Genomic DNA, 24,410 nt, shown 5'->3' on the forward strand with positions numbered 1-24,410 from the left:
CAAGATCCAAATATGCTTCCTACAAGGGGCTCCCTTTAGCCTTAAAGATACAGAATAACTGAGAGTGAAGAGATAGAAAAAGATATTTCAAGCATATGGTCACCAAAACAAGCAGGGTAACTCTCCTCATATCAGACAAAATTGAGTTTAAAAATGGTAAAAGAGAGACAAAGAAGGTCATTATATAATGATAAAGGGGGCAATACTTCAAGAAGATATGACAATTGTAAATATTTGTGCACCCAACATAGGAGCACCTAAATAGAACAAAAATAGCAGAGCTGAAAGGAGAAATAGTAATATAGCTATATTTGGGAGGTTTATTACTCCACTCCCATCAATAGGTGGATCATCCAGACAAAGAATGAATAAAGAAACAGTGGATTTGAACAACGTTATAGACCAAATGGACTTACAGACATCTATCTACAGAACATTCTATTCAATAACAACAGAATACACTTTTTTCCTCAAGTGCAAATGGAACATTTTCTAGGAAAGACCATATGTTGGGATACAAGTCTTAGCAAATTCAAGAAGATTGAATTCATATCAAATATTTTCTCTGACCACAATGGTATGAAACTTGAAATCAATAACAGGAAAATTGGGAAATTCATGAACATATGGAAATTAGACAACACTTTATTTTTTAAGATTTTATTTATTTAGTCATGAGACACAGAGAGAGGCAGAGACATAGGCAGAGGGAGAAGAGAAGCAGGCTCCATGCATGGAGCCTGATGTGGGACTCAATCCTGGGACTCCAGGATCACACCCTGAGCCGAAGGCAGATGCTTAACCGCTGAGCCACCCAGGCATCCCTAGACAATACTTTTCTGAAAGACCAATGGACCAATGAGTAAGTTAAGGGGGAAATATTAAGGCAAACAAAAATGAAACAAAATATACCAAAACTTGTGGGATGTAGCAAAAGCAGTTCTAAGAGGGAAGTTTATAGCAGTAAATGCCTAATTAAGAAGCAAGAAAGATTCTAAATAAACAACCTAACTCCACACCTTAAAGAACTAGGGAGAAAAGAACAAACTGAGTTCAAAGTCATCAGAAGAAAGGAAATAATAAAAATTAGAGAAAAAGAGTAGAAAATATTAACCGAACTAAGACTTGGTTTTTGAAATGATAAAATTAATGAAGCCTTAGCTATAGACTAACCAAGGAAAAAAAGAGAGGATCAACAAAATATAAATGGAAAAGGAAACATCACAACTAATAAAAGAACCTGATGTTACAATCTGGAAGAAATGGGAAAATTTTTAGAAATATACAACTTACCAAGACTGAATCAGGAAGAAATAAAAAATCTGAATAAACCATTTACCACTAAGGAGATTATATCAGTAATGAAAAGTCTCCCAGTGAAGAAACGTTCAGAATCAGATAGATGGCTCCATTGGTGAATTTTACCAAACGTTGAAAGAAAAGTTGACACCAGTCCTTCTCACGCTTTTTCAAAACAATGAAGAGGAGGGAGCATTTCCAAACTCATTTTACAAGGGCAGCATTATCCTGATACCAAAACCAGAATTAGGCACTACTAGAAAAGAAAATTATAGACCAATATCCCTGATAAATATAGATTCCAAAATTTTGAATAAAATACAAACTGAGTGTACCAGCACATTAAAAAGGATCATACAGTGTGATCAAGTGGGATTTATACCTGGGGGCAAAGATAGTTGAACCATATGCAGTGTGATACATCACATTAATAGAATAAAAGAAAATAATCATGTGATCATCTCAATAGAATTTTGAGATATTCAACATCTATTCATGATAAAAACTCTTAACATATTAGGCATAGAAGAAGCATATCTCAACATAATAAAGGACATATATGGCAAGCCCACAGCCAACATCATACTCAGTGATGAAAGGTTGAAGATTTTGTCGAAGATGAGGAATAAGACAAGAGTGCTCACTCTCATCACTCCTACTCAGAATAGTACTAGAAGTCCCAGCTAGAGCAATCAGGCAAGAAAAAGAACTAAAAGGTATTAGAACTGAAAATAAGGAAGTAAAATGAACCCTATTTGCAAATGACATGATTTTATATATAGGAAATCCTAAAGACTCAACCAAAAACCTATTAGATCTAATCAATGAACTCAGTAAAGTTGTAAGATGCAAAATTAACATCCAAAAATCAGTGGCATTTTTATATACTAACAATGAAATTTCTGAAAAAGAAATAAATCAATTCCTTATAATTGCATCAAAAACAATAAAATCCTTAGGAATGAATTTAACTAAGGAGGTGAAAGATCTCTACTCTGAAGACTCTAAGATACTGATGAAAAAAAATCAAAGACAAATAAATGGAAAGGTATCCTGTGTTCATGGATGAGAAGAAATAATATTGTTAAAGTGCCAGTATTACCAAACGGCCATCTATAAATTTAATGCAACATTTATCCAGATTCCAGTGTCAGTTTTTACAGAAGTTGAAAAAAAAATCCTAAAATTTATATGGAGCCACAAAAGATTATGAATAGCCAAAGGAATTCTAAGAAAGAACAAAGCGGGAGGCATCAACTTTCTGATTTAAGCTATAATATAAATCTACAGTCATCAAAACAGTATGGTGCTGGCATAAAAACAAATAGATCAGTGGATCAGAATTGAGAGCCCAGAAATAAACCCAAACATATACAGTCAACTAGTATTGACAAAGGAGCCAAGAATACTCAGAGGAGAAAAGATAGTGTTTTCAATAAAGAGTGCTGGGATGATTGGGTATTTACATGTAAAAGAATAAAATTGGACTAATATCTTACCCCACTCACAAAAATTAACTCAAAATGGATTAAAGACTTAAAAGTAAGACTTCAAACCATGAATTCCTAGAAGAAAACATAGGAATAAGACTCATTGACATGGGTCTTGGTAATGATTTTTTGGATGTGATGCCTGAAGCAAAAGCAACAAAAAATAAACAAACTGGACTATATAAAATCAAGAAGCTTTTGCATGGCAAAAGAAGACATCAACAAAGTGTAAAGACCTTCTACAGAATGGGAAAAAATATGTGCAAACCATCTATCTGATGAGGGATTAATATCCAAAATATATAAAGAGCTCATACTGCTTAGTAGCAAAAAAAAACCCCCAAATAACCCAATTAAAAAATGGACGGAGGACCTGAATAGACATTTATTCAAAAAAACTATGAAAGGCTAATAGGTGCATGAAAAGATGCTCAACATCACTAGTCATTAGGGAAATGGAAATTAAAGCCATAATGAGATACCCCCTCAAGTCTGTTAGGATGGCTATCACTAAGAAGATAAGAGAGAACAAGTGGTGACATGGATGTAGAGAAAAGGGAAACCTTGTGCACTGTTAGTGGGATTGTAAATTGTCATAGCCATTATGGAATACGATATGGAGGATCCTCAAAATAGTAAAAATAGAACCACCGTATGATCGGGCAATTCTACTTCTGGAGATATATCCAAAGGAAATGAAAACACTTACTGAAAAAGGTATCATAGCATTATTTACAATAGACAAGACATGGAAACAACCTAATTGTCTATTGATGGGTGACTGGACAAAGAAGTTGTGGCTGGTGGATATATAATGGAATATCATCCAACCATAAAAAAACTCAAACAAGGAAATCTTACCATTTTTGACAACATGAATGAACCTTGAAGGCATTACACTAGGTAAAATAAGTCAGACAAAGTCAAACACTGTATGATCTCACTTATATGTGGAATCTAAAACAAACAAACAAACAAACAAACAAACAAACACAACCAAACTCATAGGAAAAGGGATCAGACTTGTGGTTACCAGTGGCTGAGAGTGGGGGGAGGAGGAGTTGGAGAAAGAGAGTCAAAAGGTATAAACTTCCACTTATAAGACAAATAAGTAGTAGGAATGTAATATACAACATGATGACTGTAATTAGTGTGATATATGGGAAAGTTCTTAAGGGAGTAAGTCTTGTGAATTCTTATCACAAGGAGAATATGTTTTCCTTTTTTTCTTCTTTCTTTTCTTTTTATTGTATCTAAATGAAAAAAAGGATGTTAGCTGAAGCCATTGAGGTAATTATTTCACAATATATAAAAGTCAAGCTGTCGTGCCGCATGCCTTACACTTACGCGGTGATATATGTCAATTATTACTCAATACAACGGAGGAGAAAAAGACGCATTAAAAAAAAAGCATAGGCTTAAAATTTTATTGAATCTGGCAAAGGGAACCTTAAAATTGAAATTAGATTTCTTTGTTTGTAGATGGACTATATCAAGAGTGGTTTACAAGAAAAGCATGTTTTTCCATTGCTTCCTATAAAGCACATTTTAAATGGCGGTGGGGAGGATCAGTGCTGTTATGGCCAAATTCTGTTTTAGGTGTTCTTACTTGGCATTCAGTGGTGCCACAGTAGAGAGTTTGGCCTTAAATCTGTGGCTATTCCCAGAATGGAAGCCTATTTAAAAGAACTGTTGATGATGAAAGGTTGACATATGTATTGATTTTTATGTAGGCCAATGCTGCGGAAAGATTAAAACAAAGAGGTGGAAATAGGGGGATTCTCTTAGCCTCTCCTTCTTTGGATTGTCCCTGTTGGACTGGTTCCCCTCATGATGAGGCCATGGGGCGAGGGAGTGATGCTTTCCGAGGTCTGTTAAATGTATTTTTTGTCTTCATATTTGGAAGTTCTCTGTAGCCCAGAGCTGCCTCTTTGAATTTGGAAAGCCTAATCTCAGTGTAGCTGCTGTGCTCAAGAAGACCTACTGTGTAGTGCCTTATAGCTAATAACCAGTGGCGGTACTCTATAGGGCTGTCTGTTTTGATTAGTATTATATTTATTTCGGGATGATAGGAGCAACCTTGTACAGTGTTCTGGAGGAATTCCTTAGCTTTTCAAAGATAAGCGAGGAGAGGGTTACTCATTTAGATATAAAAAGAGCTCCTCTTTGGTTCAGCTAAATAAATGAGTTTATATTAGAGAAATGATGGTATTTAATCCAAAAGTAATTCGATTTGAATTACAAACTCTTAATGATCTTAATTGATTTAATTTTCTTTTCTGGTATAGCTTGGGAGTTTATCACATTCTATTTGCTTCTGTGAGTGGTGAAGTCAAGCGCAGAACTTCAGGGGACTACCAGAAAAGAGTGGCTAAAGTAGAGATTGGCTGTAATACTTCCAGGTGGTGGGAAATGGGGATGTGCTGCTCTTCTTTAGGTGGAGAGGGTATGGTCTCCCTTGGTTACCTGAACTTAAAGATTCCCCAAACTAACCCCAGGAAAGAAAATCATCACGTTCTGACAGGTTGAACGAATAATTCAAATTATAGGCAACAGACACTCTGCTAGGGTTTGTTAATATCCCATGTCATATTGTTATGGGATGATATTCGGAACGAAAAGGAATCCAATGGCTGTTATTATTGTCCTTTAACTTGCCACCTTTGTAGGTAGCCTCATTCCAGGTCCAACTTCCAGCTTCTCTTTTGTTCAACAAGGCACAGGGAGACAGAATTTTACGATATAAGCAGTGTTGGGTAAAAGTACAAGACTTCAAAGGGAGGCGGGACACAATTTGAAAGTGCTTTCTTGGTATATATGTTAGTTATCTCTTGCTTTGTAACACATAACCGTGAAAACTTAGCAGCCCCAAACAACAAACATCTATTATCTCAAAGTTTCTGTGGATCAGGAATCCAGACGTGACTTGGCTAGAAGCCTCTGCCTCAGTGTCTCTCACAAGGCTGTTATTAAAGTGCTGGCTCGGAATGTAGTCTTGTGTGAAGGCTCATCTGGGAGAGGACCTGCTTTCAAACTCACTTATGTGGTTGTTGGCAGGATTCAGTCCTTCCTCAGTTTCTTGCCCCATGGGCTCCTCCATGGCAGCTCACAGCGTGGCATTTGACTTGTCTCAGAGTGAGTGAGTGAGAGGCAAGCCATGGTCTCTTTGCAGCTTAATCTCAGAAATGACATCTCATCATTTTTCTTGAATTCTGTTTACAGAAGTGAATGTCAAGGTCCAGCGCACTCTCAGGAGGGAGGACTACATAGGGCATGAATACCAGGAGGTAGAGGCCATTGAGGATCATTTAGAGGCTGCCCCCACAGCCTCCCACAGCTTTTCCTACTTCAAAATTGAACCACAATTAGTTTATATGTTATGTATGTAGAAGTCACTGGTTAGGTGGAAAAACTGCCATCTCCATAGTAAGGATATTATTGGGGGAAAATGTGGCTAAATCTGGTGGAACATGCTCTTATGACTGTGTTTCAAATATGTTTTATTTATTTATTTTTTATGAGAGAGAGAGAGAGAGAGAGAGAGAGAGGCAGGCAGAAGGAGAAGCAGGCTCCATGCAGGGAGCCCGACACGGGACTCAATCCCAGGTCTCCAGGATCAGACCCTGGGCTGAAGGTGGCGCTAAATCACTTAGCCACCTGGGCTGCCCCTATGATTGTGTTTCAAATCCTTCCATCCCTTTAGTTTTCAGTCACTTTCAGGAAGCATTTTCCTGAAATGCATCCTTCTTCACCAAGGTCGAGGACCTGCCTTGTTAGTCCAAATCCTGTGTTCCTAACACATTGTATCCTTCCTTCTTATAAAATAGAATCTATTCTCTCTCTCTCTCTCTTTTTACATAGTTCTACAAAGCAATTGGATTAAAAATCTGAGAAATCAATTCAGAATGATAATCATTTACTAAAATGATTATTCTTTTAATCATTTACTATCCTGGTAATAATTGTAATTATAATTAAGTAATTGTAATTCCCCTATGGACTCCTCATCCTTTAAGTCCTTAAGTGTCACCTTTCAGAATTGTCTTTCTTTATCATTTTCCTTAAGTAGTCCCTGTACCCCTCTCTGGTTTTTCTCCATATCATCCAGTTAATTATCTTTCTGGCACTTCCCATTACTGGAGAGAGTCTGCCTCATTTTTGTGTTTTTTGTCTTTCTCCCCTTCCTAGAACTTCAGCTCAATGAAGATAGTAGTATTATCTCTCTTGTCTACTGTTATATCATCAGTAGTTAGAACAGTACCTAGTAGGTACTTGTCTACTGTTATATCATCAGTAGTTAGAACAGTACCTAGTAGGGACACAAATATTTGTTGCATGAATGAATATAGATTTCAGGAACCAAAACCGGAAAAGGGAGAAGAGTTTTTGGCCAGGGAAGCCTTTAGATATTCCTTCCACCATGCCTGTCTCCTTCAGCTGAAACAAGCAAACACAACAGAGTCTGTGCTCTTTGATTCAGTTCTAGAGTAGACTGTGGTCAGCTGACATCACTGGACCTCTGAGTCTGAGAAATTCAGCTGTAACATGGAACTAGTAATAGCTTCTAGGGACTTAGAATGTCTTCCAGCTTTAGAAGCTATGAATCAATGTTTCTTTTTTTGGTCAATGAAGAAAATGTAAGGCTTTGGCAGAAGAAACACTCAACCTTTATAATCCAAGTGTCTTCTAATTTTTACTGTGATGGTTCCTGCTCTCGGGGATGATGGCTGTATTCTGGGGACCCTTGAGTAACTGTGGGATGGCATAGGAAATGACAGAGAATATGAGCAAGTCATAAGAAACCACATTGCAATACATCTGGAGAAGACAATTACTTAAGGTTGAGATTAAAAAAAATCTTTGAGGATGGTTTGCCCTGAATAGAATGACAGTTTAAATTAAAAAAAAAAAAATCTTATTCTTTCCTTGGTGTGGTTTCATTTGCACCCAGTGTGGAGCATGACTTGATAGTTGTGTATTGTGGTTTAATACAGCTCATCATCATGTTTCTTTTCCATTGCAGCAAACTGGGTTGAAAGCTTGAGGGATTTCTTCTGCAGTAATTCCCCAGATCTCATTCCTGGTCAGCACCGTGCAGCTCATTTCCATTAAGCAGATAGTCCTCCTTTTTCTTCTTTGCTTCCAGACTCATAATTCTGTGCTTATCTGCAGTGAACTTCATTTGCATTTATTAGCTGGGTGGGTACTTGAAATATCTAAAACCCTTTTATCTGCCTCCTTTGTTTCTCATTATTTGCTGTCTCTTCCAATTTAATATTAACTGCAAACTTGAAATGTTTCTTCTCAAACTGTTGTTCAAATTCTTTGCATACCAATGTAGGGCCTGGAACTGATGTCTGCTGGGATCCTAGTCAATAGTGTGGTTTTGCCTTGAAAAGCTGTACTTCTCACATTTTACTTTTCTTACTTGATTGACTGAGGTATTGACTGTTTATGTAGATTCATTTGTTTTTGTTGTTGTTGTTGTTGTTGAACACTTTGAACCACTGAGACTCTCTACTGTGGTAGATGGTGCACTAAGGGAACAGGAATGAGCAAAACAAGGGCTGCTTGTCCTCATGGAGTGCACAACCTGTTTTGTGTAGAGAAATATATTTATTCCATATCATTTTGCCCTCTACCCAATCAATCCCTCCTAAACTGCACTTTTTAAGGCTTTGGGCCTTTGTTGAATAATACTAAACAGATGATATGAAACTCAGAATTATTTTAAAGGGCATTGTTTACTCTTTCATATTTGCTTTTCTAATCCATGGGAGAAATTCCTTTCAGATTTCAGCATCAGGAATGTTTCCCCTGAACCACTGGTTTGTTTTATCTTATACTCAGATTCAAGAATCGACTCTACCTACGTCTCTGTGTTGGCTGCCAACTAACTTGCAGGCAAATTTGTCCACTTCCAGAAAGTGCGCCAGGGGCTTTCAGTTTTAACCTCACAAGGGATTTGATCCTACCTTTCTCTGGCTTTCATAGTCCTGTCCACTTCACAATCTCCATCTGCCACCACCGTAGGATTTTTTTGTTAGCTGTAAGAAAACTGAAGTCTTATTTTCTTTTAAGTATTTCTCCTGTCCAAGATCTTTTCTGTAACATGACAGATTATAAGAAAATGCATTATTTATGTGAGCTTGAAGGGGAATTTGTGTTCTAGTTTGAGCCATTGGTTCAGATCACTTAACCTTCTCTAAACTGGTGTTCTAGGATGAGCCTGGCCTTGAGTAAGTCACTTAACTAAGTTCTCTGGTTCTCATATGTAATTTAAAAGGATTTGGTTAGACTTGCACTAAAATTTTATATTTGCCCAAACAAATTTGCAATTGTACCATCAACATGCCTGCTTTTTATGTTAGAACTTCGTTGGCTTTCTAGCATAGTTTTCCTTGTCAAGTGCCTGTTGGATACTGTCTAGATCTCGGTCATAGAATTGATAAACTCAACCTGGGAATCTCATTGTCAAGAAAGTAAGACTGAACAGCAACCAGCAGCAAAGGTTCTGCATGAATGAGGTAAGGGACAGGGAAGGGCAACCTGTGAGCGCCGCCCAGGGGTCCCTAACAGACTTTCAGAACTGTCAAAGAGGAGGGCATGAGGAGTATTTAAAAGTGCAGGAAGGGTTAGCTAAGAGGGCACCTTTGACTCCTGAAACTGCATTTGCCAGCATACTAAGACACAAATGACCAGTTTCCGTTCAGGGCAGCCATACTAATTTTGTGCCTTTGGGCAATGGAGGGGTGGAAGATTAGACTTGAGAATCAGCAGAGACTAGATGTTGAAGGGCTGTATGTGCTCTGCTCAAACACTTGGATCACATTCTAAAATATGGTAATCTGCTGAGGGAGTTTAAATGAGGTGGGCAGATGTGAACAGATTTGAAATTTTGAAAGAGGACCCCTTTTAAACAAGTATGGTGGGTAGATTCTCAAGTTAGCTAAAAATTGGAGTAGTTTTCCTCCAGCCTCTAGGAGATTGCACGGATTAGGAGCAGGAATTACTAAGATTCTTTGAATGAATTGGTGAAGGGTGGCAGTGCCATTCACCATAAAAGAAAATGCAGAGGAGACAGACTTACAAGAGGAAATGGAGCCTTTGTGTAGACAGGTTGAGTTTGAAGGGCAATTGGGATACTTATGTTGGCATGACCCAGGAATTTTGAAATAATAATAGTAATAAGAACTAATATTTATTGGCTATGTATTAAGTGCCAGTTGCTGTAAGTGTATTATCTCATTTAATCCTTGGGATAGTACTATTATCCTATTTCTAGATGAGAAAATGAAGCCTGGAAGGATTAAGTAAGTTGTCTAAGATCATACAGCTGGGAAGGGATGGAGTGAGCATCATCAGGCTTCAAGTCCCACTTTAAACCACAACTATGTACTGCCTTGAGCTTAGGAGAGAGTTCTGGAATGGTCAGGTACAGGTGGCGTATTATATTTATCAGTGACAAGCCTGGGAAACAGTAAGATAGTGGGGTCCAGCAGAAGAAGAGGGGCCCATGGAAGGGGCTAAGAAGTAGAGGAAATGAAGAAGGAAGACCACTGGGAGAGATGGTATCATGTCAGGAAAACTGGTGCCACCACATGCTAGCAGGATCATCGACGGCAATCTACTTATCATCTCTGAGCTTCATCTGTTTTTCTCTGTAAAATGGAGATAAAATTACTTTCAAAGCTTCTCTTGTGTATTCATCAAGATAGTATTGCGTGTGTGGCATATAGCAAGCACTCAGAAAAATGGTGGCTGCTGTCATTACTTCAAAGCAGAAAAGGCACAAAAGAGTTTTGAGTGAGAGTGGCCACCACTTTTAAATGCTACAGTGAATTAAATTAGTAAGGGGGACAGTATAGCATCTGGGTTATAAACAGAATAGACTCCAAGAGTTTTGAAAACTACAAAAACAGCAGGAAAAAATTTTCCTCAGTCGTGCATCTGCTATTAATTTTACATTACAGAGAATAAGTACTTTGGTATCAGTTTTCTTCAAAATCAATCACAGTGAATTCTGTGAATTATGAATGCCAATACAAAGGAAATGAAATGTTGATCATTTATAATTACTGGAAAATAAAATTGCACTGAAAATGTTTTAAGGTAGTCTTATGTAGAGTATTAAAACATGCTGTACATCCATGATAAATGAGAGGATTTGGCAAACGACAAAGACAAATGCAGTTCAAGATTTAAATTTTCCTTTGTTACAGCACTCTTTCCCCCGGTCTCCACTTATGGTATCATTTTACAGAAGCAAGGAGGGTTAGGAACCCCAAAATCAAAAGAGGTATTCATAGGTCAGTGACCAGTGAAATCTGAAGGTTGCATTTTGGATTTGCATTTAAAATCTCCTACTTTTAAAATCATAGCAGCTAGTTAACAAAAATTCACTGTGGGCCAAACAAATGATGTTTATGGGCAGAATTTGGTTTCCAGCCCACTAATTTGCAACTTCTGGTTCACACAGATTTTCAATATAATTCTGAGATTTTAGTTAGAAGAGGTTTAGAGAGCTCTCACTGTGTCCTTAGCCCACAAAACTGTGCCAGGCATACTAAGGATGGGAGTGGGGTGGGAGGCATACTAAAGATAGTTTCAGGCAAAAGCTTTTGGCCTTAAGGGGGTTATAGTCTTTTTGGAAAGACAGTATTTACCAGTAAGAAACAGAATACAGAGTTCTGAAAGAGTGCAGATATAAGGGGGTTGAGAGATTAGTTAATCCAACTTTCCCTCTCTTATAGGGGAAAAATCTGAATCCTTTCAGAAAGACTCAGATTCATAGAACTAGTGACTAGCAGAGCTGGTTCTCAGACCGGGCTTTCTGAGTCCTGGTCAAAGTTCCTTTCCAGTCCTCCATGTTGCATTCCACAGAGAGTGTATATTCCTGTGATAACCATACTGTTGGAGTTCAGAGGGAGAGAACAGTTGGGTTAGAAGCTTTCATCAAGGAAACATGACTAGACTCAAGTACTGGAGTTTGAAAGAGAGGCAACCATTCATTTGAGTTGAGGGGAAAACATGGAATAAAAGCAAACCAAAACCAAATCAAGAGTTAAGGGTAAGTATGCTATATTAGGTTGTATCAGTTGGGATCCAGTCAGATAGCAGAAACCACCCCACTTATTTAACAGGGAGAATTTTCTGTAAAGAATTCCTGACCAAGTGTTGGAGAACTGAAAAGGCAAAAGGGGATAAGGAGGTGTCACAAGAGGCAGGGACTGCAGGCAATAGCAATCATCTCTGGGGTTGGTGAAACAAAGAGAAAAAGTTGGGATTATTAGAATTTAGATTTTGATTTAGAATTATTTAGATTTTGATTTAGAATTATTAGAATTTAGATTTTGGAGGAGTGAGCCCAAGAAGATAGGACTGAAACCACAGAAGAGGGGCTGGTGCTGGTATCTGTGAATGGGCATGTTAAAGTTGGTTCTGAAAGTCTGGGGGAAAAAAACCCCAAAAAATCAAGAACTGCCACTGCAACTAGAACCAAACTAACTGCCCCCTTCAGGGCAAATAACTCTTACTTATGCTGACCCAAGCAGGGAGCAAATAGGGAAGAGCAAGATCCCTTTCCTTTCTCAGTCCTTTCCCTGAATTCCCCTTGTTGGCACAGCCCATCTGGCAAAAAACAGATATGATTTGTAGAGCCCGATGCCAGTGCCACAAGCCAGGCTGAGGAGTGTGAGTGTGAAGCTGAGAGACAAGAGCTACAGTGGGCACATTGGGCAGTGGTGAGGAAGTTGACTGGAGTGGGATGCTCTTGTTGGGTATGGTAGGAGGTAAGTCTGTAGAGGTTGGCTGGGACAACCTACGTATGCCCCTATGTACGTCGTGCATTACTGGTTTGCCCCATGCATATAAGCATGTACATAGTATTATATCTTTGCATATAAACATAAATCATTTATCCTACCTGACCCTTATTTCCTATCAGGAAATATTTGATTGCACGTCACTTAGTCCAATAAGGGCTTAATCACCATGCTTCAAGAAACCATCATCCCTTGCATGAAGTATCCCACTTGCTCTGGGCCCATATTCATGTGGGGGTTTCTATTCTGAAACTATATCTGGCATCTGGTTCTTACTTCAGGACCATACTTTTCTAACTCCAATCCTACTAATCCTCTCAAATAGGACATCTCGATGGACTAATGACTAATTAGCCCATGATCACACATAACTGTGGTGTCATGCATTTGGTATCTTTTATTTTTTGGGGGGAACTTGCTATCACTCAGCTATGACCGCAACGGCCACTAACTCTATTATACGCCTGCACTCAGGAGATGGACAGGTGACAGACAATGTTGAATGTTGGGAAGAGCTGTTTAGAATTGAATTTCATAATGGACTTATAGACTGGGCGGAAAGGTGAGATTCTGAGTCATGACCGTGTCTGTCATTCAGTTGTGTTCTCTTAACAAAACCATTTTTCTGTTTAGGTGAAAGGGTAGGTTATATGGATGTTGGTTTTCAGGCAGTGGTTCTTTCTCAGGAGCCAATAGAAGAAAGTAGTAGCAAGTCAAGTCTTAAGACATGGGAGGAAGGCTTTAGCGGAGAAGCCAGGCCATAACTCATGAGGTATACTTTAATGTCAAACTCCTATCATTCTATACATTGACACATACAGTTTTCCTCACTAGTCTATTGACTTCTAAAGGGAGAAACTGTCACATTCATCTTTGTACATGCTGGGCTCAGATGGTTCTGAAACACAGTGAGTCTTAAATAAATTTTAAATAGCTCTATTTACCTTATACTTTGTAAAACATAAAATCTCTACCATAGAGGCCATGCTGTGCATCTATCCAGGTAAGAATGAACTTCATATAGCTAATGCATTTTTATTATTGGTAGTGTAAATGGATTGGGTGCAACGCCTTAAACAATTGGCCCTTGAAGAACACAGGTTTGAACTGCATGGGTCCACTTACATGTAGATTTTTTTCAATAAATATAATACCGTAAATGTATTTTCTCAAGATTTTCTTAACATTTTCTTTTCTCTAGCTTACTTCATCGTAAGATTACAGTATACGTTACACATAACATACAAAATATGTGTTGATTGACTGTTTATATTATCAGTAAGGCTTCTGGTCAACAGTAGGCTATTAATAGTTAACTTTTGGGGGAGTCAAAAGTTATATATGGATCTTTGACTGTGCAGGGATCAGTTACCCCTAACCCTACATTATTCCAGGGTCAGCTGTGCTATCAAATGTGGCAGGCTTCACAAAAGCATTTGTATTAGTTAGCTTTTGCTAGTGATTTTTCTATGTAACAGTCCTCAAATCTCAGTAGTTTATGAAATAAATAAGGGTTTATTTTTCTGCATGTTATATGTCAGTGGTGATGGGTCAATGACAATGGCTCTTCTTATGCTTTAGCTCTGATCCAGATTGGTTAGATTTTGGTCTGCTCTACACACTGTTTTAATTCTAGTGTCTAAAATAAAAGAAAGTTCTTTTGTGGAAAAAACCCATTCTCTTGACAATAGGGAATAGTCAAAATGAGCTATTCAAACTGTAAAAATCACATTGAAAAATCTGTCACAGGACGAGCATATATATTCCATTTGCCAAAGTAAGTAATACCAATTCATAGATCAGGAAATTTATATTCCTCTCACTGGGGATAGGAAGGAATGAATGTTTGTTGTTAAGAATACAAATCTATCAGAGTCATAGTGATGGTTAGTTTGATGTGTCAACTTGGCTAGGCTATGCTACCCAATTGGTTAATCACTAATCTAGATATTACTATAAAGGTATTTTGTAGATGTGACTTACTTTTATAATCAGTTGATTTTAAGTGAAAGAAAGTACCCTCCATAATATGAGTGGGATGCATTCAATCAATCAAAAACTTTAAGAATAAAAAAATGAGTTCTTTTGGAGGAGAGGGAATTTTATCTCAAGGTCATAACATAGAAATCTTGTTTGGTTTTCCTGCTTGCTGGTCTATGTTTGAATTTTGAACTTTCCAGCCCCCACAATTGAGAGGCCAAGTGACCTCTTAAAAATAAATGAGCTGATTCCTTCAAATTTCTCTCCTCTCTCTTGATAGACAAATATAGATAGAAACATAGATAGATCTTTTGTTCTGTTTCTCTGGAGACCTCTGGTTGGTACCGTCCTATTGTTCTTCTTATGCTGTTTTCTTGTTTGTTACTTTGTCCAGGATATAGGAGAGGTAAAGTACCCAAGAATATTTCTTTTGTGCAATTAGGACTTACCTTTAGAGAGTGCAATTTTAGTTATTAATAGAATCCTGAGCCATGATCCATCTCAATTAGCAAATGAGTGAGTTGGGTGAAAATATTACAGGTTCTGAGTTGTATCTGCTGGAACACATTATAAGCCTACAAAACACAAATGTCTGAATTTGTGAATAATATTCTGATTATAACAGTTGGCTTCTATAAACCCAAACTTAGATTTTGGGTTGTACCTTGTTCTTCTCTTCTTGGTAACTGATACAATGTGGGCTTTTTGTTTACATATCCATTAGTTTTTAATAAATTAATATTCACTGAGCATTGTTATGTGCATGACAGTGTCCCAAGACTGGAGAAAATTAAGACATAAAAGATTCACAGTCTCTTCCCTCATGGAGTTTTCATTCTAGTAGGAGAGTTAGATGTGAAACAACTCACAGACGCTGTTAATTATTTAGTGACAACTGTGACAAGGGACTAATTAAAGTAGAGAGTGCCATGAGCTTCTCATAGGAGACCCTCACCCAGCTTGTGGGAAGTGATGAAGGAGCAGAGCTCTGAAGCAAGAATGGGGCTGGTGGGGCTGGAGAGGTGTTTCAGGTAGCACCAGAGACAAGAACTAGATGGGCTTATTTTGAGACCTCAAAAGAGGTATAGCTGGAGCTTAGTGAGCCAGAATGGAGTTATGCAGTTGCGAGGGTGGGCAGGAGCTCGGTCACACTCTGTAGGCCCGGTAGGGACTGTTGTCTGTTTCCTGTGGCCACAGGAAGGCTACTGAGGATGTTAGGCAGAAGTGTGAAGTATTCATTGAAGGAATGAAGGGCCTATGAGTTACAGATATGATAATTGTACCATACGATACAGAGAGACTGGAATTTTTGACATTTCTACACAATTGTCTTAATTTTAGAGAATATTTTCTTTCCTGGTAGATTGTGTGTACACGTGTGTATGGTATAATTTTTGTTGTTTTTGGCCTATTTGTTATAAGTATCAAGTCTTATATGAACAAAAACAGGTCAGACTTATAATTTTTTTAAAAGATTTTTATTTATTTATTCATGAGAGACACACAGAGAGAGGCAGAGACACAGGCAGAGGGAGAAGCAGGCTCCCCGCAGGGAGCCCAATGTGGGACTTGATCCCAGGACCCCACGATTACGCCCTGAGCCAAAGGCACACGCTCAACTGCTGAGCTACCCAGGTGTCCCAGGTCAGACTTATGATTTATAAAAAATGGAAAACAGTACTACTAACCATAAATAAGGACCATTTGTTAAAGAAATACAATTTAAAATTCTCAGAAAAATATGGTAAGTGAAAGATTTTTTTTCCAAAGTAATGATTCAGATTTAATTATTGAAAGTTACTAAGGATTCCAAAAAATTTCTCCAAGACTGCCACTTTATTCTAAATATTATAAGCCATCATGATATCTGCACACTATTCATAAGGGATGGTTGGGTCATATATAGTTATAGCTAATCAAAAACCATTACAAATGTATTTACTCTCTTTAAACACTTTCATATTTCATTATAAATGGCCGATTGAACACTGCCACATCCCTTACCGTATTATATTTCCATTCAATTTACTATTAAGATTTCTTGAACAGCTACAATGTAATAGTAGCTATTGTACATTATAAATATTTCATCACCTCTCTATGGTATCCATTTCTCATTTGCTTGCCAAAACTTATGAAGTGCTTATTAAACATTGATATATAATATTATAGCACATGATATGAAATATTGTTGTCTTGCAAATCAGCTTATTGGTAAATCTTGAAGTTGGCAATACTTTAATCTGCATTATCCAGTCTTTATACTTCATTATAAGCAATGAATATTGCTATGTCATTGAATTGGGGGAAAATGGATCATTTCCAGGGAAATCTTTACCAACTTAAACAATTTTCTTGTTTTATGGAGTCAATTAGGTGTTTGCCTGTTAGTCTGTAAGGGAGGGCAAGTTGGAGTAACAGTGCTCTTTTCCATCCAGAAACTTCTCGGACTCACAGGGAAGCTTCAGACCCATTGTGCCCAACTTTCCTTCCATATTTTCTTTATTTTGAGTCTCTCTTTTGTTAAGCTGGCCATCATACTATTCAATATTTCAAAAGTTGGTGGCTCAGATCTTTCTGCTATGAGTTGAGATGGACATTTATTGGTAGCAAGTAAAAATACTGGACAAGAAAAAAATTCCTCTAGGTTATAGTTTAATAGAATCAAAGAATGTTAGAATTTGAAAGAGAAAAAAAAAGAATTTGAAAGAATTTTAGGAATCCTTTAATCTGGTGATGGAAAATTTGTGCTCATATATCCCTACTTTCTCCTTCCATGGCAGGCATTACTAATTGAACACAATACTCCTCCTGCTGAGCCTGGATTCAATCTGTCCTCCAGGCTGCTCCTGCTAGTTTACTACTTATGGGACTTCAGATGATATCTATTTGCTGTCCCTGATCATATCTAGCAATTCATTTTACAGGCAAAGAAATAAAAGCTTTTTTAGAAGTGAAATGATTTGGCCAAAGTCACTCTTCCCATGTCTTCTGAATCCGAAACTAACATTTGTCCTATCATCCCCAATATAACTTTTCTTTGCCTATACTTTTACTTTCCAGAGGCTCTTCCAAATGCTGATCTTTATTTTCTCATGCATTTTCAATGATGGAAAGTATTCTTAGTTTTCTGAATTAGTTATTTGAATTGTGTTGTCATTTTTTTCTTCCTAGCTTGGTGCTTTCTGGAGGAAGTATGGATATTCAGCAATCCATATAGTAGAAAACATTTTTATGTATTACATGCATGTATACCTGGTATAAAATTATATAAAATGTCTTTTTTATGTTACTGATTTTCACATTAGGACTACTTATTTTAATTCCCAATTCAAATTAATTTTTTAATGAGCAATGGAATGAAGGTTTTTTTTTTTTTTAAATTAGTGAAAAGTTTTCAGGAAAGACAAGCATGAATGAGTGTCTTGTATATTATAAGAAAAGAGATGACAGGAGTTTTATAATTCCCTGAGAAAAATCTGAGACTATAGGGAGAAAGATGTTAGTTTTTCTTGAGAGGCGGATAATAATGGAATCACTGATTATATTTAAATAGATGCCCGGTGTGGTACCAACTTTATGGGTCCTGAGAATTGTAATGGGTCTCCTATTAAAAATCACATTAACCCTCCATTGACTCTAATGACTGCTGTCTTTTGGGAGTTGGATTTCTTTCTTTATTCCATATGGGACTTATTATCCTGAGGGAAAGTTAATAAGATTTCTTCCAGACCCGCTTTGCCATGAAGCCTTGTTAAATTCCAAGACTAATAGGAAATGAATTGAGCTAATAAAAGATACCTTAACAGTTAAAAAATCTTGAGGAAAAAATTGAAAAGCCAATTGGTAATAGCATTAAAGAACAACCTTAAACATTAGCTACAGAACTCATAATGATCTTTTTTTTTTTTTAATAATTTGCTTGTCCTAATGATGCATGTGTACTTCCACCTTATCTGTATTAGCTTCATGATTAACTATTTGGGATAGCATTCATGGAACTAAGAAGTTGCTTGTCAGTTAGCACAAAGTGCTGGTAATTAACTTCCTAAGGCACCTCCACTGTTGGGCAAAAATAGGTTCGATAAATTTATACCATGTCTTACTGTATGACAGAAGCTCATCCATCGTCTGATTTCAAACAAGGTATTAGAAACAGGTTGAGTTTCTTGACAAATATAACCCAGAATTGACATTTATATAAGACCAATTCATTTTATAACAATGATGACTCACTTTGAGAAGAATGTATAGTAACAAACTTAGCAGGTATTTTGAGTTGACTAGGAGTGCAAATTCTTGTAATTTGACATTATTTCCAGGGACTCTTGAAAAAATGAAGTCTAGGTCACAGGAAGCCTAGGGACTTTGTGTTGCTGCTACTTGTGGATGCCTGGGGAGTTCAGATGAGGGAGGGATGTCATTTCTACAATTTGTAATGTGTTGGTTGGCACAAATAGCATGATAGGAATCTGAGGAAAATGAGAAAATAGTGTTTCCCATCTTTTGAGCTAAAAAGAAAAAAAAGGATGATGCTGCAATTTTTTTTAAAAAAGGAAAGTTAACGAAAGTAAACAGCAAAATTCCACCCATATCTTTTCTCAGAGTGATATATTCTTTAAAAGCACACAATTAAGTCAAAGTTTATGTTCTTTTTTTAAAAAGTAACCTTCACTAGCCCATTTCCACGGATATTCAGTCTGAATCATTGCATTTTCCTCTGAAGAGGGATGGCAGGGATTTTAAGTTGTGAAGTGTGAATACTGAATTTGCAGTCAGATCTGCCACTTAGTAGGTATATAGCTTTGGACATGTCATATAACCTTCCCTGTGCTCAGATTTTCTTGTCTTTAAAACAGACTCAATAGTACCTGCCTTGGCTGGTGTGTCACATGAGTCAAGATCTATCAAAGGAATTGGTGATCAGTAAAGAACTAGACAAGTTTAACTAGAAAGAGAGTTTCAGCTGAACCTTATTTTTATTTGAGGAAGTGTAGTGAATTCCTCTCTCCATTCCTTTTCTTCTTATCCCTGTTTGTGAGACCCATTGGATTTCTTAGAATATTGCCTTGAAGAGAGACTTAGAGATTGTGAGATCTGAGAAGCTGAGTTGAGCCCATTGTTTAACCCACATGTGATTTCATACATTCCTCCTTGGTTTTCTGGTATTTCTTTGTTATTTATGACACATTATAAACCACGTTTTAGATGGACCCACAAACATAAAAGAATCAGCAGTTCAGTATCTTTGGTGAAGTGGGTAGGTTGATAATAACATTCGTTAAAATTGAAAAAGTTACGTAGAAGGTATATTCTAGTTTTAAGGTCGGTTATATATTGCAAACTTGCAGTCATTACAAATAACACAAGTCAGGAGAAAAGGCGAACCCCATTTCCAAAGCCCAGCATTCTCAGATGCAGTATTTGTGGCACTGGAGTTATTTTGGAAGAGGTAAGGGACCTTACCTGGCTGATTTTTACCCCCTTTCATTTACTTTTATTGAGTACACATTGATGACAGTGGCAGCGACAGTGAGCAGTTCCTGCAGCAATATGACATGCCTCTTGTTGACGATGTCCTAGATGCTAGGTCCGGCGCTGGGTGTTTATACTTATTTCATATTCACTTTTCATAACAACCCTGTCAGACACTCCTTATAGATTCCCTATTTTACAGACAAGGGAGTAAAGCTTGGAAGGGTTAAATACCTCACCCAAACACACATAGCTGGCAAGTAGAGACGGCAGGAGATGAAGCCAAGTTGGTCTGAGGCCAAAGTCCAAGCAATTCAAAGCTCTACACTCCAGTGTTGCTCCTAAAAACTGGATGCCTTTCATTTATATTCTAAGATACTACCTTCTTGGGCAGCTCACTGGAATCTGAATCTTCTATGTTGTTTCATATTTATTTCCTTTTATTTTCTTTATTGGAACAGCAGAAAGGGAAGAAGGAAGGAAGATGAAGAAAGAGGGAAGAAAGAAAGAAAGAAAGATAAAGCTCACTTAGGTTAAATCCAGTTTTGAGGGTTTTATTTCTTACTTCTTGACAGGACGATATACTTCTGTTTTTAAAAATTATCTGTTCTCCTTCTGTAACCAATTTGTTAATCATGTTTTGGTGACTGACTTTTGGGCACATTTCCCAGAAACTTTAAGGCAGCCCTTAATAAACACTAATAAGTCTGCATGCAGAAGCAGCCTATTATTATTCATGGACAGTATTACGTAGAATTAAACTTTTGGAAACTGCACCAAACACATTCAGCTAGACATGAAAGTAAGCTGAATTTCCATTTGGTTTGCTTCTTGCTGAGCCTTCAAATTATAAAGTGAAGCAAAGCCAAAAGATTAATACAATGAAAACAAAGATTGGGAAATTAAATGACACGATGCAATTTTCTGCCTCATCGGGCTGGCACCAATAATATGCAAAGGAAAGTGTGCTTAGTGTTGGTTAGCTGCTGTATAAATGCAGGACAATCAGTCTCCTTCTCGAGGGAGACTATTTTCTTGAATCATATGGCCATTGACTCTTCCAATTACCAGAGCCCCCACACACAGTTCTGCTCTATTTTTTTTAACTTTCTGCTCTGCTCTGCCATGGTATTATTATTATTATTAGCATTTACACAGGTACATGCTTTTATATTATCTGAAATATTTTAGTGATAGCTTCAGGGCATACATAAAAACCTGGAGCCTACTGCCACATTCATAATTAAATAATAATAATATTTTATAAAATGGATCTTTATGGGTAGTTGAAGGCCATAATGGTCTATCTTTAAATCATGCCTATCAGAGAAATGTTAGCTCTTGGGCTTCTATTGGCATGCCACCCACGATGTATCATTGCTGATCATTGTCAGGATTCATTCTAGAGTGATTTGGGTGATAAGAAACGGCTCTACGGTATCGTCGGTGTTAACTTGAAATTACTTATATCACAGCTGTGTTCAAAGGCTGTCATGTCTACACTACCAAAATCCTCCAGATGATTCAGACATCCTCTGGAGAATTAAATTGTTCATTAACTTTCAAATTTCCCTCTAACTCTGCCAGACAATATAAACCAGTCAACAGTAATCAATCTCCTGTAAGGTGCAAAGCACCACACTTGATCAGAAGAAGGTAAATAAAGAATAGACCGCCACAGGCTTCCAGCACTGTGGAGAAAGGTGGATCCTTTGGTATCACTTCTGGATCATCCTCAGACACCAAACAGAAGCCAAGCCAGTGGCCACCCACCTAGCTCCCTCAGGATCTAAGACCTTCAATAGGTCCTTGTTCTAGACATGGACCTAAAAATCTTTGCTAAAGGCAAATCTTTTGAAAAGGAAAGAATGTGTGTGTGAGTGCACACACACACACACACACACACACACACACAAATGCATTTGTTTCATTAATTGTAGTAGTAATAGAGGGTAAAATGTTCAAAGAAGGTAATATTTACTGTAAAGGGGGATCATCTCTCTATTTGTTTGATGGACTTGACTTAGTTTTTCCACTCTGGATTTCCTATAAATACTTGTTTTTAGAAGTCAATTTTAAGCTTTTTTTCTCCCCCCTTCAGATTTCTCAGGAGTTTCTGGAGATACTGATTTCAAATTTTCCATTTAAACAATCAGAATACTTAAAAAATGTGTAAAGTCCTCTCAAATCATGGCAAATGGAAACCAAAGCTGGTGGGTGGCCAAGCATTCCAAAAACGAGAAGGGAAAGCTTGTGATGAATCATATGAAGTGGAGCAGACTGGAGAGAGAGGATCCATATTCCTGCCAAATTTTATTTTGTTTCTTTTTTTGCTGTTTTTTTTTTTTTTATGTAGACCTTTGAATTTTAAAATGATTAGCTTGGGATTTACTTAATTTTTGCAGAAGAACCTGCCTTTTCTGTTTGTAAGACTTCTAATCTGTATGTTGCTTACCTCCCAAATATGGTTGGATTGGAGATAGTCAAAACCTGCTTTGGGGCCATCTGCTTTGAGACTCTCTGATGTGATTTTGAAACATGAAAATAAACCCTAAAAATAATGAAGCTAAAAGAGTGAACATCTCATCCTGGCTCTTCTCATTATGATGTTTTAATCTTCTTAACAGAAATTAACCACCTTTACCCTAGAAAAAGAATACTTTATATTTTGTATGAAATTTTAAAATGAATTGAAGATCCATATTATTTCACATGAGAGAAATTCACTGAGATGTGAAATCTCACCTTTTGGGACCCTACTAAGGGTACACAGAGACTGAATATATTTTTTGTTAATTATTAAAATGGAAGCTTCACGTTGTTCTCACTATCTTTCTAAAGATAATATGACACGAATAAGTGCATGGGCTCTGGAATATGGCTGCCTTGACTTGAATCTGGTCTCCATCACTGATAGCTGTTGACCTTGGGTAAATTACTTTACCTCTCTGTGCCTTGATTTCTTCGGTTATAAGATGGGGATTATAATAGGGTCTTTATTATCACATTATTCTGAGTACAAATTGAGTTAATACATGTAAAGCACTTATAATAGTTTCTGTCTCACATCCCAGATATTTTTTTCTGGTTGAAAACATCTTAAATGATAAAGTACTTCAAGAAAAATAAAAGTTAGTAACAAACTCTTAATGATTAGTAACAGTTTTCTGGGCTGTGAATGCTCCTTTTGATTTTCTTTATCCAATATTTCAGAGACTCTTGATGCTTTTCATTACCTTGGTGGAAGAAAAAGAAGGAATGAAATGCAAAAGCACAATGGGAAGACTTTTAATAGAGTGTCTTCCCAGGTGAAGGAGCATTACAAGTGCTACAGTCTTCAACATAATCTATGGCTGCTGAACTTAATAGTAAGTGCATTTTGGCTTCATCCTCTTTTTTGGTTCAGTTAAAGAGAAACATGATCTTTGGTACATTGTCAAAAAAAAAAGCCTTATAAGACTTCAAGGCACCTAAATATTCCTACAGTGGTACAAATTTATTCTCATAAAAAATGATTGTATACTGAAAAGAGAAATAAAGAAAGATTCTGGGAGGTTTCTTAACTTTCTAAAGCATATCTAACTATATTCTTTTTTTTTTCTAACTATATTCTTTGACTATTACTAAAAAGCCTCCGTATGGGACTGATGGTAGAAATTGCTATGATTTCCTTGACTTCAGCTGAATTTTTGCTAAAATCATTTATCTCCAGTGGTCTAAAATTGATGTGGATGTCCCTATTCTCAGCCCTGCATGATTTGCTCCTATTGAAACATCTTCCTGTAATGCATTGATTTTTCTGTTTCTATGACAATGATGTAAGAGTTAGCAGGCTTTTTTTTTTCTCTTGAAAATGTAAAGCTATGGGGCAGAGCCTAAAAACTGATAAGATTTATTTTTATTTAAATTAAAGTATATTTTGATAATGACTCTGTCAGTGCCACTGGTAAAATCAACACTGGCTTTTGGCATATGGAAACATACTTTGACCTAGGGTTTCAAGATGCCAGTGGTGGTTCAAAAAAAAGAACACCTCCTTTCCACTTAATTCACACTCCATTGAATTACAGAAACAGGAGTTAACTCTGCCAGAGGAGTAATTTTCAAGTAAGTGACCCTAGGAACCACAAGGTCAGACTAGCCGAAGGTTGTTTAGTATAGTTTATAAAAGTTTGAACTTTTACTTCAATCAGTCCATCAGTCACTGAAGGGTTAAAGATGAGCTTGGGAAAAGGACAAGGGGACTTTGGAGGCCATTTCCTCAAGCTTCCAGCTTTTGTGGCAGGTTGAGTCACACCAGTCTTTATTAAATGATGCATAATTCAGTGATAAATTGGTTTAG

The 24,410-nt window shown here is 37.1% G+C and overlaps 1 long non-coding RNA gene across 17 annotated transcripts in view; it reads left to right on the plus strand.

The window, feature by feature from the left end:
- The window catches only part of LOC140636580 (uncharacterized), a 456,565-nt gene that overhangs the window by 6,053 nt on the left and 426,102 nt on the right, over positions 1–24,410 (plus strand). For all 17 annotated transcript variants that reach the window (XR_012033782.1, XR_012033777.1, XR_012033785.1 and 14 more), the window contains exon 2: positions 23,282–23,436. This is a non-coding gene — a long non-coding RNA (uncharacterized lncRNA). The remainder of the gene's footprint in view (positions 1–23,281; positions 23,437–24,410) is intronic.

This window comes from Canis lupus, chromosome 7 (assembly GCF_048164855.1).
Source record: "Canis lupus baileyi chromosome 7, mCanLup2.hap1, whole genome shotgun sequence".
NCBI lineage: Eukaryota > Metazoa > Chordata > Mammalia > Carnivora > Canidae > Canis > Canis lupus.